The sequence below is a fragment of the Larus michahellis genome, unplaced genomic scaffold (assembly GCF_964199755.1).
Source record: "Larus michahellis unplaced genomic scaffold, bLarMic1.1 SCAFFOLD_76, whole genome shotgun sequence".
In the NCBI taxonomy this organism is placed as follows: domain Eukaryota; kingdom Metazoa; phylum Chordata; class Aves; order Charadriiformes; family Laridae; genus Larus; species Larus michahellis.
The window spans coordinates 51,010-64,546 of NW_027435895.1; positions in this window are offsets into that span (position 1 = coordinate 51,010).

Consider the following 13,537-nt stretch of genomic DNA (forward strand, 5'->3'; position numbering starts at 1 on the left):
TGGCTCTTCGGGCGTGGGAGCTGTGGCCAGAGCCGCGGCCCTACCGGAAAATGCTTCGGGGGCTGGCGCGGCAGCCCCAGGTGGGCACCGGTGGCGCCGAGGCTGACGGCCACCGCAAAGCCCGCAGGTCCATGGGCTGTGGGGCCACGCGAGCGGCTCCCAAAGAGCTTTCCAACGAGGCACGGCTTTCCCTCCTGGCTCTTCGGGCGTGGGAGCTGTGGCCAGAGCCGCGGCCCTACCGGAAAATGCTTCGGGGGCTGGTGCGGCGGTAACACGTGGGCGCCGGTGGCGCCGAGGCTGACGGCCGCCGCAAAGCCCGCAGCCCCACGGGGTGTGGGGCCACGCGAGCGGCTGCCAAAGAGCTTTGCAACGAGGCACGACTTTCCCTCCTGGCTCTTCGGGCGTGGGAGCTGTGGCCAGAGCCGCGGCCCTACCGGAAAGTGCTTCGCAGGCTGGCGCGGCGGCAACACGTGGGCGCCGGTGGCGCCGAGGCTGACGGCCGCCGCAAAGCCCGCAGCCCCACGGGCTGTGGGGCCACGCGAGCGGCTGCCAAAGAGCTTTCCAACGAGGCACGGCTTTCCCTCCTGGCTCTTCGGGCGTGGGAGCTGTGGCCAGAGCCGCGGCCCTACCGGAAAATGCTTCGCAGGCTGGCGCGGCGGCGCCACGTGGGCGCCGGTGGCGGTAACGCTGACGGCCGCCGGAAAGCCCGCAGCCCCACGGGCTGTGGGGCCACGCGAGCGGCTGCCTAAGAGCTTTGCAACGAGGCACGACTTTCCCTCCTGGCTCTTCGGGCGTGGGAGCTGTGGCCAGAGCCGCGGCCCTACCGGAAAATGCTTCGCAGGCTGGCGCGGCGGCGCCATGTGGGCGCCGGTGGCGCCGAGGCTGACGGCCGCCGCAAAGCCCGCAGCCCCACGGGCTGCGGGGCCACGCGAGCCCCTGCCAAAGAGCTTTCCAACGAGGCACGGCTTTCCCTCCTGGCTCTTTGGGCGTGGGAGCTGTGGCCAGAGCCGCGGCCCTACCGGAAAATGCTTCGCAGGCTGGCGCGGCGTCGCCATGTGGGCGCCGGTGGCGCCGAGGCTGACGGCCGCCGCAAAGCCCGCAGCCCCACGGGCTGTGGGGTCACGCGAGCGGCTGCCAAAGAGCTTTCCAACGAGGCACGGCTTTCCCTCCTGGCTCTTCGGGCGTGGGAGCTGTGGCCAGAGCCGCGGCCCTACCGGAAAATGCTTCGCAGGCTGGCGCGGCGGCGCCACGTGGGCGCGGGTGGCGGTAACGCTGATGGCCGCCGGAAAGCCCGCAGCCCCACGGGCTGTGGGGCCACGCGAGCGGCTGCCAAAGAGCTTTCCAACGAGGCACGGCTTTCCCTCCTGGCTCTTCGGGCGTGGGAGCTGTGGCCAGAGCCGCGGCCCTACCGGAAAATGCTTCGGGGGCTGGCGCGGCGGCGCCAGGTGGGCGCCGGTGGCGCCGAGGCTGACGGCCGCCGCAAAGCCCGCAGCCCCACGGGCTGTGGGGTCACGCGAGCGGCTGCCAAAGAGCTTTCCAACGAGGCACGGCTTTCCCTCCTGGCTCTTCGGGCGTGGGAGCTGTGGCCAGAGCCGCGGCCCTAACGGAAAATGCTTCGGGGGCTGGTGCGGCGGTAACACGTGGGCGCCGGTGGCGCCGAGGCTGACGGCCGCCGCAAAGCCCGCAGCCCCACGGGGTGTGGGGCCACGCGAGCGGCTGCCAAAGAGCTTTGCAACGAGGCACGACTTTCCCTCCTGGCTCTTCGGGCGTGGGAGCTGTGGCCAGAGACGCGGCCCTACCGGAAAATGCTTCGCAGGCTGGCGCGGCGGCAACACGTGGGCGCCGGTGGCGCCGAGGCTGACGGCCGCCGCAAAGCCCGCAGCCCCACGGGCTGTGGGGCCACGCGAGCGGCTGCCAAAGAGCTTTCCAACGAGGCACGGCTTTCCCTCCTGGCTCTTCGGGCGTGGGAGCTGTGGCCAGAGCCGCGGCCCTACCGGAAAATGCTTCGCAGGCTGGCGCGGCGGCGCCACGTGGGCGCCGGTGGCGGTAACGCTGATGGCCGCCGGAAAGCCCGCAGCCCCACGGGCTGTGGGGCCACGCGAGCGGCTGCCAAAGAGCTTTCCAACGAGGCACGACTTTCCCTCCTGGCTCTTCGGGCGTGGGAGCTGTGGCCAGAGCCGCGGCCCTACCGGAAAATGCTTCGCAGGCTGGCGCGGCGGCGCCAGGTGGGCGCCGGTGGAGCCGAGGCTGACGGCTGCCGCAAAGCCCGCAGCCCCACGGGCTGTGGGGCCACGCGAGCGGCTGCCAAAGAGCTTTCCAACGAGGCACGGCTTTCCCTCCTGGCTCTTCGGGTGTGGGAGCTGTGGCCAGAGACGCGGCCCTACCGGAAAATGCTTCGGGTGCTGGCGCGGCGGCACCAGGTGGGCGCCGGTGGCGCCGAGGCTGACGGCCGCCGCAAAGCCCGCAGCCCCACGGGCTGTGGGGCCACGCGAGCGGCTGCCAAAGAGCTTTCCAACGAGGCACGGCTTTCCCTCCTGGCTCTTCGGGCGTGGGAGCTGTGGCCAGAGCCGCGGCCCTACTGGAAAATGCTTCGGGGGCTGGCGCGGCAGCGCCAGGTGGGCACCGGTGGCGCCGAGGCTGACGGCCACCGCAAAGCCCGCAGGTCCATGGGCTGTGGGGCCACGCGAGCGGCTCCCAAAGAGCTTTCCAACGAGGCACGGCTTTCCCTCCTGGCTCTTCGGGCGTGGGAGCTGTGGCCAGAGCCGCGGCCCTACCGGAAAATGCTTCGCAGGCTGGCTCGGCGGCGCCACGTGGGCGCCGGTGGCGGTAACGCTGATGGCCGCCGGAAAGCCCGCAGCCCCACGGGCTGTGGGGCGACGCGAGCGGCTGCCAAAGAGCTTTCCAACGAGGCACGGCTTTCCCTCCTGGCTCTTCGGGCGTGGGAGCTGTCGCCAGAGCCGCAGCCCTACCGGAAAATGCTTCGCAGGCTGGCGCGGCGGCGCCACGTAGGCGCCGGTGGCGCCGAGGCTGACGGCCGCTGGAAAGCCCGCAGCCCCACGGGCTGTGGGGCCACGCGAGCGGCTGCCAAAGAGCTTTCCAACGAGGCACGGCTTTCCCTTCTGGCTCTTCGGGCGTGCGAGCTGTGGCCAGAGCCGCGGCCCTACCGGAAAATGCTTCGCAGGCTGGCGCGGCGGCGCCACGTAGGCGCCGCTGGCGCCGAGGCTGACGGCCGCTGGAAAGCCCGCAGCCCCACGGGCTGTGGGGCCACGCGAGCGGCTGCCAAAGAGCTTTCCAACGAGGCACGGCTTTCCCTCCTGGCTCTTCGGGCGTGGGAGCTGTGGCCAGAGCCGCGGCCCTACCGGAAAATGCTTCGCAGGCTGGCGCGGCGGCGCCACGTGGGTGCCGGTGGCGGTAACGCTGATGGCCGCCGCAAAGCCCGCAGCCCCACGGGCTGTGGGGCCACGCGAGCGGCTGCCAAAGAGCTTTCCAACGAGGCACGGCTTTCCCTCCTGGCTCTTCGGGCGTGGGAGCTGTGGCCAGAGCCGCGGCCCTACCAGAAAATGCTTCGGGGGCTGGCGCGGCGTCGCCATGGGGGCGCCGGTGGCGCCGAGGCTGACGGCCGCCGCAAAGCCCGCAGCCCCACGGGCTGTGGGGTCACGCGAGCGGCTGCCAAAGAGCTTTCCAACGAGGCACGGCTTTCCCTCCTGGCTCTTCGGGTGTGGGAGCTGTGGCCAGAGCCGCGGCCCTACCGGAAAATGCTTCGGGGGCTGGCGCGGCAGCGCCAGGTGGGCACCGGTGGAGCCGAGGCTGACGGCCACCGCAAAGCCCGCAGGTCCATGGGCTGTGGGGCCACGCGAGCGGCTGCCAAAGAGCTTTCCAACGAGGCACGGCTTTCCCTCCTGGCTCTTCGGGCGTGGGAGCTGTGGCCAGAGCCGCGGCCCTAACGGAAAATGCTTCGGGGGCTGGTGCGGCGGTAACACGTGGGCGCCGGTGGCGCCGAGGCTGACGGCCGCCGCAAAGCCCGCAGCCCCACGGGCTGTGGGGCCACGCGAGCGGCTGCCAAAGAGCTTTCCAACGAGGCACGGCTTTCCCTCCTGGCTCTTCGGGCGTGGGAGCTGTGGCCAGAGCCGCGGCCCTACCGGAAAATGCTTCGCAGGCTGGCGCGGCGGCGCCACGTGGGCGCCGGTGGCGGTAACGCTGATGGCCGCCGGAAAGCCCGCAGCCCCACGGGCTGTGGGGCCACGCGAGCGGCTGCCAAAGAGCTTTCCAACGAGGCACGACTTTCCCTCCTGGCTCTTCGGGCGTGGGAGCTGTGGCCAGAGCCGCGGCCCTACCGGAAAATGCTTCGCAGGCTGGCGCGGCGGCGCCAGGTGGGCGCCGGTGGAGCCGAGGCTGACGGCTGCCGCAAAGCCCGCAGCCCCACGGGCTGTGGGGCCACGCGAGCGGCTGCCAAAGAGCTTTCCAACGAGGCACGGCTTTCCCTCCTGGCTCTTCGGGTGTGGGAGCTGTGGCCAGAGACGCGGCCCTACCGGAAAATGCTTCGGGTGCTGGCGCGGCGGCACCAGGTGGGCGCCGGTGGCGCCGAGGCTGACGGCCGCCGCAAAGCCCGCAGCCCCACGGGCTGTGGGGCCACGCGAGCGGCTGCCAAAGAGCTTTCCAACGAGGCACGGCTTTCCCTCCTGGCTCTTCGGGCGAGGGTGCTGTGGCCAGAGCCGCGGCCCTGCCGGAAAATGCTTCGCAGGCTGGCGTGGCGGTGCCATGTGGGCGCCGGTGGCGCCGAGGCTGACGGCCGCCGCAAAGCCCGCAGCCCCACGGGCTGTGGGGCCACGCGAGCGGCTGCCAAAGAGCTTTCCAACGAGGCACGGCTTTCCCTCCTGGCTCTTCGGGCGTGGGAGCTGTGGCCAGAGCCGCGGCCCTACCGGAAAATGCTTCGCAGGCTGGCGTGGCGGCACCATGTGGGCGCCGGTGGCGCCGAGGCTGACGGCCGCCGCAAAGCCCGCAGCCCCACGGGCTGTGGGGCCACGCGAGCGGCTGCCAAAGAGCTTTCCAACGAGGCACGGCTTTCCCTCCTGGCTCTTCGGGCGTGGGAGCTGTGGCCAGAGCCGCGGCCCTACCGGAAAATGCTTCGCAGGCTGGCGCGGCGTCGCCATGTGGGCGCCGGTGGCGCCGAGGCTGACGGCCGCCGCAAAGCCCGCAGCCCCACGGGCTGTGGGGTCACGCGAGCGGCTGCCAAAGAGCTTTCCAACGAGGCACGGCTTTCCCTCCTGGCTCTTCGGGCGTGGGAGCTGTGGCCAGAGCCGCGGCCCTACCGGAAAATGCTTCGCAGGCTGGCGCGGCGGCGCCACGTGGGCGCCGGTGGCGGTAACGCTGATGGCCGCCGGAAAGCCCGCAGCCCCACGGGCTGTGGGGCCACGCGAGCGGCTGCCAAAGAGCTTTCCAACGAGGCACGGCTTTCCCTCCTGGCTCTTCGGGCGTGGGAGCTGTGGCCAGAGCCGCGGCCCTACCGGAAAATGCTTCGGGGGCTGGCGCGGCGGCGCCAGGTGGGCGCCGGTGGCGCCGAGGCTGACGGCCGCCGCAAAGCCCGCAGCCCCACGGGCTGTGGGGTCACGCGAGCGGCTGCCAAAGAGCTTTCCAACGAGGCACGGCTTTCCCTCCTGGCTCTTCGGGCGTGGGAGCTGTGGCCAGAGCCGCGGCCCTACCGGAAAATGCTTCGGGGGCTGGCGCGGCAGCCCCAGGTGGGCACCGGTGGCGCCGAGGCTGACGGCCACCGCAAAGCCCGCAGGTCCATGGGCTGTGGGGCCACGCGAGCGGCTCCCAAAGAGCTTTCCAACGAGGCACGGCTTTCCCTCCTGGCTCTTCGGGCGTGGGAGCTGTGGCCAGAGCCGCGGCCCTACCGGAAAATGCTTCGGGGGCTGGTGCGGCGGTAACACGTGGGCGCCGGTGGCGCCGAGGCTGACGGCCGCCGCAAAGCCCGCAGCCCCACGGGGTGTGGGGCCACGCGAGCGGCTGCCAAAGAGCTTTGCAACGAGGCACGACTTTCCCTCCTGGCTCTTCGGGCGTGGGAGCTGTGGCCAGAGCCGCGGCCCTACCGGAAAGTGCTTCGCAGGCTGGCGCGGCGGCAACACGTGGGCGCCGGTGGCGCCGAGGCTGACGGCCGCCGCAAAGCCCGCAGCCCCACGGGCTGTGGGGCCACGCGAGCGGCTGCCAAAGAGCTTTCCAACGAGGCACGGCTTTCCCTCCTGGCTCTTCGGGCGTGGGAGCTGTGGCCAGAGCCGCGGCCCTACCGGAAAATGCTTCGCAGGCTGGCGCGGCGGCGCCACGTGGGCGCCGGTGGCGGTAACGCTGACGGCCGCCGGAAAGCCCGCAGCCCCACGGGCTGTGGGGCCACGCGAGCGGCTGCCTAAGAGCTTTGCAACGAGGCACGACTTTCCCTCCTGGCTCTTCGGGCGTGGGAGCTGTGGCCAGAGCCGCGGCCCTACCGGAAAATGCTTCGCAGGCTGGCGCGGCGGCGCCATGTGGGCGCCGGTGGCGCCGAGGCTGACGGCCGCCGCAAAGCCCGCAGCCCCACGGGCTGCGGGGCCACGCGAGCCCCTGCCAAAGAGCTTTCCAACGAGGCACGGCTTTCCCTCCTGGCTCTTTGGGCGTGGGAGCTGTGGCCAGAGCCGCGGCCCTACCGGAAAATGCTTCGCAGGCTGGCGCGGCGTCGCCATGTGGGCGCCGGTGGCGCCGAGGCTGACGGCCGCCGCAAAGCCCGCAGCCCCACGGGCTGTGGGGTCACGCGAGCCCCTGCCAAAGAGCTTTCCAACGAGGCACGGCTTTCCCTCCTGGCTCTTTGGGCGTGGGAGCTGTGGCCAGAGCCGCGGCCCTACCGGAAAATGCTTCGCAGGCTGGCGCGGCGGCGCCACGTGGGCGCGGGTGGCGGTAACGCTGATGGCCGCCGGAAAGCCCGCAGCCCCACGGGCTGTGGGGCCACGCGAGCGGCTGCCAAAGAGCTTTCCAACGAGGCACGGCTTTCCCTCCTGGCTCTTCGGGCGTGGGAGCTGTGGCCAGAGCCGCGGCCCTACCGGAAAATGCTTCGGGGGCTGGCGCGGCGGCGCCAGGTGGGCGCCGGTGGCGCCGAGGCTGACGGCCGCCGCAAAGCCCGGAGCCCCACGGGCTGTGGGGTCACGCGAGCGGCTGCCAAAGAGCTTTCCAACGAGGCACGGCTTTCCCTCCTGGCTCTTCGGGCGTGGGAGCTGTGGCCAGAGCCGCGGCCCTACCGGAAAATGCTTCGCAGGCTGGCGCGGCGGCGCCATGTGGGCGCCGGTGGCGCCGAGGCTGACGGCCGCCGCAAAGCTCGCAGCCCCACGGGCTGTGGGGCCACGCGAGCGGCTGCCAAAGAGCTTTCCAACGAGGCACGGCTTTCCCTCCTGGCTCTTCGGGCGTGGGAGCTGTGGCCAGAGCCGCGGCCCTACCGGAAAATGCTTCGGGGGCTGGCGCGGCGGCGCCAGGTGGGCGCCGGTGGCGCCGAGGCTGACGGCCGCCGCAAAGCCCGCAGCCCCACGGGCTGTGGGGTCACGCGAGCGGCTGCCAAAGAGCTTTCCAACGAGGCACGGCTTTCCCTCCTGGCTCTTCGGGCGTGGGAGCTGTGGCCAGAGCCGCGGCCCTACCGGAAAATGCTTCGGGGGCTGGCGCGGCAGCCCCAGGTGGGCACCGGTGGCGCCGAGGCTGACGGCCGCCGCAAAGCCCGCAGCCCCACGGGCTGTGGGGCCACGCGAGCGGCTGCCAAAGAGCTTTCCAACGAGGCACGGCTTTCCCTCCTGGCTCTTCGGGCGTGGGAGCTGTGGCCAGAGCCGCGGCCCTACCGGAAAATGCTTCGCAGGCTAGCGCGGCGGTGCCACGTGGGCGCCGGTGGCGGTAACGCTGATGGCCGCCGCAAAGCCCGCAGCCCCACGGGCTGTGGGGCCACGCGAGCGGCTGCCAAAGAGCTTTCCAACGAGGCACGGCTTTCCCTCCTGGCTCTTCGGGCGAGGGAGCTTTGGCCAGAGCCGCGGCCCTACCGGAAAATGCTTCGCAGGCTGGCTCGGCGGCGCCATGTGGGCACCGGTGGCGCCGAAGCTGACGGCCGCCGGAAAGCCCGCAGCCGCATGGGCTGTGGGGCCACGCGAGCGGCTGCCAAAGAGCTTTCCAACGAGGCACGGCTTTCCCTCCTGGCTCTTCGGGCGTGGGAGCTGTGGCCAGAGCCGCGGCCCTACCGGAAAATGCTTCGCAGGCTGGCGCGGCGGTGCCACGTGTGCGCCGGTGGCGGTAACGCTGATGGCCGCCGCAAAGCCCGCAGCCCCACGGGCTGTGTCGGCACGCGAGCGGCTGCCAAAGAGCTTTCCAACGAGGCACGGCTTTCCCTCCTGGCTCTTCGGGCGAGGGAGCTGTGGCCAGAGCCGCGGCCCTACCGGAAAATGCTTCGCAGGCTGGCTCGGCAGCGCCAGGTGGGCGCCGGTGGCGCCGAGGCTGACGGCCGTCGGAAAGCCCGCAACGCCACGGGATGTGGGGCCACGCGAGCGGCTGCCAAAGAGCTTTCCAACGAGGCACGGCTTTCCCTCCTGGCTCTTCGGGCGTGGGAGCTGTGGCCAGAGCCGCGGCCCTACCGGAAAATGCTTCGCAGGCTGGAGCGGCGTCGCCATGTGGGCGGCGGTGGCACCGAGGCTGACGGCCGCCGCAAAGCCCGCAGCCCCACGGGCTGTGGGGCCACGCGAGCGGCTGCCAAAGAGCTTTCCAACGAGGCACGGCTTTCCCTCCTGGCTCTTCGGGCGTGGGAGCTGTGGCCAGAGCCGCGGCCCTACCGGAAAATGCTTCGGGGGCTGGCGCGGCGGCGCCAGGTGGGCGCCGCTGGCGCCGAGGCTGACGGCCGCCGCAAAGCCCGCAGCCCCACGGGCTGTGGGGTCACGCGAGCGGCTGCCAAAGAGCTTTCCAACGAGGCACGGCTTTCCCTCCTGGCTCTTCGGGCGTGGGAGCTGTGGCCAGAGCCGCGGCCCTACCGGAAAATGCTTCGGGGGCTGGCGCGGCAGCGCCAGGTGGGCACCGGTGGCGCCGAGGATGACGGCCGCAGCAAAGCCCGCAGGTCCATGGGCTGTGGGGCCACGCGAGCGGCTCCCAAAGAGCTTTCCAACGAGGCACGGCTTTCCCTCCTGGCTCTTCGGGCGTGGGAGCTGTGGCCAGAGCCGCGGCCCTACCGGAAAATGCTTCGGGGGCTGGTGCGGCGGTAACACGTGGGCGCCGGTGGCGCCGAGGCTGACGGCCGCCGCAAAGCCCGCAGCCCCACGGGGTGTGGGGCCACGCGAGCGGCTGCCAAAGAGCTTTGCAACGAGGCACGACTTTCCCTCCTGGCTCTTCGGGCGTGGGAGCTGTGGCCAGAGCCGCGGCCCTACCGGAAAGTGCTTCGCGGGCTGGCGCGGCGGCAACACGTGGGCGCCGGTGGCACCGAGGCTGACGGCCGCCGCAAAGCCCGCAGCCCCACGGGCTGTGGGGCCACGCGAGCGGCTGCCAAAGAGCTTTCCAACGAGGCACGGCTTTCCCTCCTGGCTCTTCGGGCGTGGGAGCTGTGGCCAGAGCCGCGGCCCTACCGGAAAATGCTTCGCAGGCTGGCGCGGCGGCACCACGTGGGCGCCGGTGGCGGTAACGCTGATGGCCGCCGGAAAGCCCGCAGCCCCACGGGCTGTGGGGCCACGCGAGCGGCTGCCTAAGAGCTTTGCAACGAGGCACGACTTTCCCTCCTGGCTCTTCGGGCGTGGGAGCTGTGGCCAGAGCCGCGGCCCTACCGGAAAATGCTTCGCAGGCTGGCGCGGCGGCGCCAGGTGGGCACCGGTGGCGCCGAGGCTGACGGCCGCCGCAAAGCCCGCAGCCCCACGGGCTGTGGGGCCACGCGAGCGGCTGCCAAAGAGCTTTCCAACGAGGCACGGCTTTCCCTCCTGGCTCTTCGGTTGTGGGAGCTGTGGCCAGAGACGCGGCCCTACCGGAAAATGCTTCGGGTGCTGGCGCGGCGGCGCCAGGTGGGCGCCGGTGGCGCCGAGGCTGACGGCCGCCGCAAAGCCCGCAGCCCCACGGGCTGTGGGGCCACGCGAGCGGCTGCCAAAGAGCTTTCCAACGAGGCACGGCTTTCCCTCCTGGCTCTTAGGGCGAGGGAGCTGTGGCCAGAGCCGCGGCCCTAACGGAAAATGCTTCGGGTGCTGGCGCGGCGGCACCAGGTGGGCGCCGGTGGCGCCGAGGCTGACGGCCGCCGCAAAGCCCGCAGCCCCACGGGCTGTGGGGCCACGCGAGCGGCTGCCAAAGAGCTTTCCAACGAGGCACGGCTTTCCCTCCTGGCTCTTCGGGCGTGGGAGCTGTGGCCAGAGCCGCGGCCCTACGGGAAAATGCTTCGCAGGCTAGCGCGGCGGTGCCACGTGGGCGCCGGTGGCGGTAACGCTGATGGCCGCCGCAAAGTCCGCAGCCCCACGGGCTGTGGGGCCACGCGAGCGGCTGCCAAAGAGCTTTCCAACGAGGCACGGCTTTCCCTCCTGGCTCTTCGGGCGAGGGAGCTTTGGCCAGAGCCGCGGCCCTACCGGAAAATGCTTCGCAGGCTGGCTCGGCGGCGCCATGTGGGCACCGGTGGCGCCGAGGCTGACGGCCGCCGCAAAGCCCGCAGCCCCACGGGCTGTGGGGCCACGCGAGCGGCTGCCAAAGAGCTTTCCAACGAGGCACGGCTTTCCCTCCTGGCTCTTCGGGCGTGGGAGCTGTGGCCAGAGCCGCGGCCCTACCGGAAAATGCTTCGCAGGCTGGCTCGGCGGCGCCATGTGGGCACCGGTGGCGCCGAGGCTGACGGCCGCCGCAAAGCCCGCAGCCCCACGGGCTGTGGGGCCACGCGAGCGGCTGCCAAAGAGCTTTCCAACGAGGCACGGCTTTCCCTCCTGGCTCTTCGGGCGTGGGAGCTGTGGCCAGAGCCGCGGCCCTACCGGAAAATGCTTCGCAGGCTGGCGCGGCGGCGCCAGGTGGGCGCCGGTGGCGCCGAGGCTGACGGCAGCCGCAAAGCCCGCAGCCCCACGGGCTGTGGGGCCACGCGAGCGGCTGCCAAAGAGCTTTCCAACGAGGCACGGCTTTCCCTCCTGGCTCTTCGGGCGTGGGAGCTGTGGCCAGAGCCGCGGCCCTACCGGAAAATGCTTCGGGGGCTGGCGCGGCGTCGCCATGTGGGCGCCGGTGGCGCTGAGGCTGACGGCCGCCGCAAAGCCCGCAGCCCCACGGGCTGTGGGGTCACGCGAGCAGCTGCCAAAGAGCTTTCCAACGAGGCACGGCTTTCCCTCCTGGCTCTTCGGGCGTGGGAGCTGTGGCCAGAGCCGCGGCCCTACCGGAAAATGCTTCGGGGGCTGGCGCGGCAGCGCCAGGTGGGCACCGGTGGCGCCGAGGCTGACGGTCACCGCAAAGCCCGCAGGTCCATGGGCTGTGGGGCCACGCGAGCGGCTCCCAAAGAGCTTTCCAACGAGGCACGGCTTTCCCTCCTGGCTCTTCGGGCGAGGGAGCTGTGGCCAGAGCCGCGGCCCTACCGGAAAATGCTTCGCAGGCTGGCGCGGCGGCGCCACGTGGGTGCCGGTGGCGGTAACGCTGACGGCCGCCGGAAAGCCCGCAGCCCCACGGGCTGTGGGGCCACGCGAGCGGCTGCCAAAGAGCTTTCCAACGAGGCACGGCTTTCCCTCCTGGCTCTTCGGGCGTGGGAGCTGTGGCCAGAGCCGCGGCCCTACCAGAAAATGCTTCGGGGGCTGGCGCGGCGTCGCCATGTGGGCGCCGGTGGCGCCGAGGCTGACGGCCGCCGCAAAGCCCGCAGCCCCACGGGCTGTGGGGTCACGCGAGCGGCTGCCAAAGAGCTTTCCAACGAGGCACGGCTTTCCCTCCTGGCTCTTCGGGCGTGGGAGCTGTGGCCAGAGCCGCGGCCCTACCGGAAAATGCTTCGGGGGCTGGCGCGGCAGCGCCAGGTGGGCACCGGTGGAGCCGAGGCTGACGGCCACCGCAAAGCCCGCAGGTCCATGGGCTGTGGGGCCACGCGAGCGGCTCCCAAAGAGCTTTCCAACGAGGCACGGCTTTCCCTCCTGGCTCTTCGGGCGTGGGAGCTGTGGCCAGAGCCGCGGCCCTAACGGAAAATGCTTCGGGGGCTGGTGCGGCGGTAACACGTGGGCGCCGGTGGCGCCGAGGCTGACGGCCGCCGCAAAGCCCGCAGCCCCACGGGGTGTGGGGCCACGCGAGCGGCTGCCAAAGAGCTTTGCAACGAGGCACGACTTTCCCTCCTGGCTCTTCGGGCGTGGGAGCTGTGGCCAGAGACGCCGCCCTACCGGAAAATGCTTCGCAGGCTGGCGCGGCGGCAACACGTGGGCGCCGGTGGCGCCGAGGCTGACGGCCGCCGCAAAGCCCGCAGCCCCACGGGCTGTGGGGCCACGCGAGCGGCTGCCAAAGAGCTTTCCAACGAGGCACGGCTTTCCCTCCTGGCTCTTCGGGCGTGGGAGCTGTGGCCAGAGCCGCGGCCCTACCGGAAAATGCTTCGCAGGCTGGCGCGGCGGCGCCACGTGGGCGCCGGTGGCGGTAACGCTGATGGCCGCCGGAAAGCCCGCAGCCCCACGGGCTGTGGGGCCACGCGAGCGGCTGCCAAAGAGCTTTCCAACGAGGCACGACTTTCCCTCCTGGCTCTTCGGGCGTGGGAGCTGTGGCCAGAGCCGCGGCCCTACCGGAAAATGCTTCGCAGGCTGGCGCGGCGGCGCCAGGTGGGCGCCGGTGGAGCCGAGGCTGACGGCTGCCGCAAAGCCCGCAGCCCCACGGGCTGTGGGGCCACGCGAGCGGCTGCCAAAGAGCTTTCCAACGAGGCACGGCTTTCCCTCCTGGCTCTTCGGGTGTGGGAGCTGTGGCCAGAGACGCGGCCCTACCGGAAAATGCTTCGGGTGCTGGCGCGGCGGCACCAGGTGGGCGCCGGTGGCGCCGAGGCTGACGGCCGCCGCAAAGCCCGCAGCCCCACGGGCTGTGGGGCCACGCGAGCGGCTGCCAAAGAGCTTTCCAACGAGGCACGGCTTTCCCTCCTGGCTCTTCGGGCGTGGGAGCTGTGGCCAGAGCCGCGGCCCTACCGGAAAATGCTTCGGGGGCTGGCGCGGCAGCGCCAGGTGGGCACCGGTGGCGCCGAGGCTGACGGCCACCGCAAAGCCCGCAGGTCCATGGGCTGTGGGGCCACGCGAGCGGCTCCCAAAGAGCTTTCCAACGAGGCACGGCTTTCCCTCCTGGCTCTTCGGGCGTGGGAGCTGTGGCCAGAGCCGCGGCCCTACCGGAAAATGCTTCGGGGGCTGGTGCGGCGGTAACACGTGGGCGCCGGTGGAGCCGAGGCTGACGGCCGCCGCAAAGCCCGCAGCCCCACAGGCTGTGGGGCCACGCGAGCGGCTGCCAAAGAGCTTTCCAACGAGGCACGGCTTTCCCTCCTGGCTCTTCGGGCGTGGGAGCTGTGGCCAGAGCCGCGGCCCTACCGGAAAATGCTTCGCAGGCTGGCTCGGCGGCGCCACGT